This window comes from Mustelus asterias, unplaced genomic scaffold, assembly GCF_964213995.1.
Source record: "Mustelus asterias unplaced genomic scaffold, sMusAst1.hap1.1 HAP1_SCAFFOLD_73, whole genome shotgun sequence".
Classification (NCBI taxonomy): domain Eukaryota; kingdom Metazoa; phylum Chordata; class Chondrichthyes; order Carcharhiniformes; family Triakidae; genus Mustelus; species Mustelus asterias.
The window spans coordinates 303,385-309,384 of record NW_027590133.1 but is presented as its reverse complement, the minus strand read 5'-3'; positions in this window follow the sequence as shown (position 1 = coordinate 309,384).

Sequence of the window (6,000 nt, the reverse complement as noted above, 5' to 3'; positions counted from 1 at the left end):
CCCCCTGCCTATTCGGAGTGCCCCCTGCCAGTGAGGATTGACCCCTGTCACTTAGGAGTACCCCAGGTCAATTGGAGTGCCCCCTGTCAATTGGAGTCCACCTGTCAATTAGAAGTGTCCCCTGTTGATAAGGAGTGCCCCCTGTCAATAAGGAGAGCCCACTGTCAATAAGGAGTGCCCACTGTCAATAAGGATAGCCTCCTGTCAATTCGGAGTTACCCATGTGAATTTGCAGTGCCCCATGTGAATGAGGAGTGCCCCTGTCAATGGGTAGTGTCTCCCGACAATTAGGAGTGTCCCCTCTGAATTACGAGTGCCCCCTATTAGTTAGGAGGCCCCAGTCAATGAGGAGTTCCCCTTGTCAATGAGGAGAGCACCAATGTCAATGAGGAGTGGCCCAACGTCAATGAGGAGTCCCCAGGTGTCAATGAGGAGGGCCCCCTGCCAATGAGCAGTGTCCCCTGTCAATTAGGAGAGACCTCTGTCAATTTGGAGTGCCCCTCCTCCCCCCGAGTCAATGAAAAGTGCCCACCCCCCCCCCATCAATGATGGGCGCCCCCTGCCAATGTGGGGTGCCCACTCTCAATGAGGAGTGCCCCCCTGTCACGTATTAGTGAACCGGGTCACTTAGGAGTGATCACTGTCAATGAGGAGTGCCCCCAGTCAATGAGGAGTGCCCCCTGTCAATGAGGAGTGCCCCCTGTAAATGAGGAGTCACCCCTGTCAATGAGGAGTGCCCCCTGTAAATGAGGAGTGCCCCCTGTCAATGAGCAGTGTCCACTGTCAATTAGGAGAGATCTCTGTCAATTGGGAGTTCCCCCGCCTCCCCGTTAATGAGGAGTGCCCCCTGTCAATTAGGAGAGCCCACTGTCAATGGGGAGTGCCCCCTGTCAATTAGGAGTGGCCCCTGTCAATGAGGAGTGCCCCCTGTCAATTTGAGTGAAACCTGTCACTTAGGAGTGGTCGCTGTCAATTAGGAGTGACCCCTGTCAATGAGGAGTGCCCCATGTCAATAAGGAGTGCCCCCTGACAATGTGGAATGCCCCCTCTCAATGAGGGGTGCCTCCTGTCAATGAGGAGTGCCTCCTGTCAATGTGGAATGCCCCCTGTCAATGAGGGGTGCCTCCTGTCAATGAGGAGTGCCCACTGTCAATGAGGAGTGCCCTCTGCCAATTAGGAGTGATCCCTGTAAATTAGGAGTGCCCTCTGTAAATGAGGACTGCCCCCCCCCCCGGCGTCTATGAGGAGTGCCCCCTGTCAATGAAGAATGCTCCCAGTCACTCAGGTGTGATCCATGTAAATGAGGAGTGCCCCCCGTCAATGAGGAATGCCCTCTCTCAATGAAGCGTTCCCCCTGTCAGTGAGGAGTGCCCCCTGTCAATGAGGAGTGCTCTCTGCCAATTAGGAGTGATCCCTGTAAATTAGGAGCGCCCTCTGTCAATGAGGAGTGACCTCCCGTCTATGAGGAGCGCCCCCTATCAATGAGGAGTGCCCCCTGTCAATGAGGAGTGCCCCCTGTCAATGAGCAGTGTCCCCTGTCAATTAGGAGAGACCTCAGTCAGTTTGGAGTGCCCCCCTCCCCCCCAGTCAATGACAGGTGCCCACCCCCCCATCAATGATCAGCGCCCCCTGCCAATGAGAAGTGCCCACTGTCAATGAGGAGTGCCCCCTGCCAATGAGGAGTGCCCCCTGTCAATGAGTAGTGCTCTCTGCCAATTAGGAGTGATCCCTGCAAATTAGGAGTGCCCTCTCTCAATGAGGAGTGCCCCCCCGTCTATGAGGAGCGCCCCCGTCAATGAGGAGTGCCCCCTGTCAATGAGGAGCGCCGCCTGTCAATGAGGAGTGCCCCCTGTCAATGAGGAGTGCCCCCTGACAATGAGCAGTGTCCCCTGTCAATTAGGAGAGACCTCTGTCAATTGGAGTGAAACCTGTCACTTCGGAGTGATCGCTGTCAATTAGGAGTGACCCCTGTCAATGAGGAGTGCCCCATGTCAATAAGGAGTGCCCCCTAACAATGTGGAATGCCCCCTCTCAATGAGGGGTGCCTCCTGTCAATGAGGAGTGCCTCCTGTCAATGTGGAATGCCCCCTGTCAATGAGGGGTGCCTCCTGTCAATGAGGACTGCCCACTGTCAATGAGGAGTGCCCTCTGCCAATTAGGAGTGATCCCTGTAAATTAGGAGTGCCCTCTGTTAATGAGGACTGCCGCAACCCCCCCCCCCCCCCTGCGTCTATGAGGAGTGCCCCCTGTCAATGAAGAATGCTCCCAGTCACTCAGGTGTGATCCATGTAAATGAGGAGTGCCCCCCGTCAATGAGGAATGCCCTCTCTCAATGAAGCGATCCCCCTCTCAGTGAGGAGTGCCCCCTGTCAATGAGGAGTGCTCTCTGCCAATTAGGAGTGATCCCTGTAAATTAGGAGCGCCTCTGTCAATGAGGAGTGACCTCCCGTCTATGAGGAGCGCCCCCTGTCAATGAGGAGTGCCCCCTGTCAATGAGGAGCGCCGCCTGTCAATGAGGAGTGCCCCCTTTCAATGAGGAGTGCCCCCTGTCAATGAGCAGTGTCCCCTGTCAATTAGGAGAGACCTCAGTCAGTTTGGAGTGTCCCCCTCCCCCCCAGTCAATGACAGGTGCCCACCCCCCCATCAATGATGAGCGCCCCCTGCCAATGAGGAGTGCCCACTGTCAATGAGGAGTGCCCCCTGCCAATGAGGAGTGCCCCCTGTCAATGATTGGTGCCTACTGTCAATGAGGAGTGCCCACTTTCAATGAAGAGTGCCGTCTGCCAATTAGGAGTCATCCCTGTAAATTAGGAGTGCCCTCTGTCAATGAGGACTGCCCCCCCCCTCGTCTATGAGTAGTGCCCTCTGTCAATGAAGTGTTCCCCCTGTCAATGAGGAGTGCTCCCTGTCACTCAGGTGTGATCCATGTCAATGAGAAGTGCCCCCCGTCAATGAGGAATGCCCTCTGTCAATGAAGAGTTCCCCCTGTCAATGAGGAGTGCCCCCTGTCAAGGAGGAGTGCCCCCTGTCAATGAGGAGTGCTCTCTGCCAATTAGGAGTGATCCCTGTAAATTAGGAGTTCCCTCTCTCAATGAGGAGTGCCCGCCCCCGCCTATGAGGAGCGCCCCTGTCAATGTGGAGTGCCCCCAGTCAATGATGAGCGCCGCCTGTCAATATGGAGTGCCCCCTGTCAATGAGGAGTGCTCCCTGTCAGTGAACAGTGTCCCCTGTCAATTAGGAGAGACCTCTGTCAATTTGGAGTGCCCCCCTCCGCCAACAGTCATTGACAAGTGCCCACCCCCCCCCCCCCCCCATCAATGATGAGCGCCCACTGCCAGTAAGGATTGCCCACTGTCAATGAGTAGTGCTCTCTGCCAATTAGGAGTGATCCCTGCAAATTAGGAGTGCCCTCTCTCAATGAGGAGTGCCCCCCCGTCTATGAGGAGCGCCCCCTGTCAATGAGGAGTGCCCCCTGTCAATGAGGAGCGCCGCCTGTCAATGAGGAGTGCCCCCTGTCAATGAGGAGTGCCCCCTGACAATGAGCAGTGTCCCCTGTCAATTCGGAGCATCCATGTCAATTAGAGTCCCCCCTGTCAATTGGAGTGCCCCCTTTTCAATTGGAGGCCACCTGTCAATTAGAAGTGTCCCCTGTCGATAAGGAGTTCCCCTTGTCAATGAGGAGAGCCCCAATGTCAATGAGGAGTGCCCCTGTCAATGAGGAGTGCCCGCTGTCAATTTGGATTGCCCCCTGTCAATTAGGAGTGCCCCTTTCAATTAGGAGTGCCCCATGTCAATTAGGATCTCCCCCTGTCAATTAGGAGTGGCTCTTGTCAATAAGGAATGCCCACTGTCAATAAGGAGTGCCCCCTGACAATTAGCAGTACCCCCTGACAATTAGCAGTGCCCCATGTCAATTACGAGTGCCCCCTGTCAATGAGTAGTGTCCCCCGACAATTAGGAGTGCCCCCTGTAAATTAGGAGTGTCCCCTGTCAATTGGGAGGCCCCTGTCAATGAGGAATTCCCCTTGTCAATGAGGAGAGCCCCTTGTCAATTAGGAGCTCCCCTGTCAATTAGGAGTGACCCTGCCAATTAGGAGTGCCCCCTATCAATTTGGAGTTCCCCGTGTCAATTAACAGTGCCACCTGGCAATTAGCAGTACCCACTGCCAAATAGGAGTGCCCCCTGTCAATTCGTACTCCTCCATGTCAATTGGAGAACACCCTGTCAATTTGAGTGCACATGTCGATTGGAGTGCACCCTGTCGATTGGAGTGCCCCAGGCAATTACAGTGCCCCCTATCAATTCGAGTGCCCCCTGTCAATTGGAGTACCCCCTGTCAATGAGGAGTGCCCCGTGTCAGTGAGGAGTGCCTCATGTCAATGAGGAGTGGCCACTCTCAATGAGGAGTGCCCCATGTCAATGAGGAGTGCCTCATGTCAATGAGTAGTGCCCCCATCAATGAGGAGTGTCCCCGTCAATGAGGTGTGCCCCCTGTCAATTAGGAGTGCCCCTTGTCAGTTAGGAGTGCCCCCGGTCAGTTAGGAGTGCCCTCTATCACATAGGAGTGCCCGCTGTAAATTAGGACTGCCCCCTGCCAATTACGAGTGCCCCCTGCCTATTAGGAGTTACCCCTGCCAATGAGGAGTCCACCCTATCAATTAGGAGTCCCCCATGTCAATTGGAGGCTCCCTGTCAATTGGAGTGCCCCCTGTCAATTGAACTGCACACTGTCAATCAGGAGGCCCCTGTCAATCAGGGGTTCCCCCAATGAGGGGGGGGGATATTGGGACAAAATCCTGTCAAATTGGAGTACCCCTTCCAATTAGGAGTGCCCGCTGCCAACTAGGAGTGCCCGCTGTCAATTTGGTGTCCCCCATGTCAATTGGAATGCCCCATGTCAATTGTCAAATAGGACAACCCCCCCCAGCCTGAGGAGTGCCCCCTGTCAATGAGGAGTGCCCCCTGTCAGTTCGGTGTGCCCCCTGTCAATTAGGAGTGCCCCAACAATGGGTAGTGTCCCCCGACAATTAGGTTTGCCCCCTGTCAATTAGGACTCCCCCCTGCAATGTACGAGTGCCCCCTGCCTTTTCGGAGTGCCCCCTGCCAATGAGGAGTGACCCCTGTCAATTAGGAGCATCCATGTCAATTAGAGTCCCCCCTGTCAATTGGAGTGCCCCCTGTCAATTGGAGGCCACTGTCAATTAGAAGTGTCCCCTGTCGATAAGGAGTTCCCCTTGTCAATGAGGAGAGCCCCAATGTCAATGAGGAGTGCCCCTGTCAATGAGGAGTGCCCGCTGTCAATTTGGATTGCCCCCTGTCAATTAGGAGTGCCCCTTTCAATTAGGAGTGCCCCATGTCAATTAGGATCTCCCCCTGTCAATTAGGAATGGCCCTTGTCAATAAGGAATGCCCACTGTCAATAAGGAGTGCCCCCTGACAATTAGCAGTACCCCCTGACAATTAGCAGTGCCCCATGTCAATTACGAGTGCCCCCTGTCAATGAGTAGTGTCCCCCGACAATTAGGAGTGCCCCCTGTAAATTAGGAGTGACCCTGTCAATTGGGAGGCCCCTGTCAATGAGGAATTCCCCTTGTCAATGAGGAGAGCCCCTTGTCAATTAGGAGCTCCCCTGTCAATTAGGAGTGACCCTGCCAATTAGGAGTGCCCCCTGTCAATTTGGAGTTCCACGTGTCAATTAACAGTGCCACCTGGCAATTAGCATTGCCCACTGCCAAATAGGAGTGCCCCCTGTCAATTAGTAGTCCTCCATGTCAATTGGAGAACACCCTGTCAATTTGAGTGCACATGTCGATTGGAGTGCCCCCTGTCGATTGGAGTGCCCCAGGCAATTACAGTGCCCCCTATCAATTCGAGTGCCCCCTGTCAATTGGAGTACCCCCTGTCAATGAGGAGTGCCCCATGTCAATGAGGAGTGCCTCATGTCAATGAGTAGTGCCCCCATCAATGAGGAGTGTCCCCTGTCAATGAGGTGTGCCCCC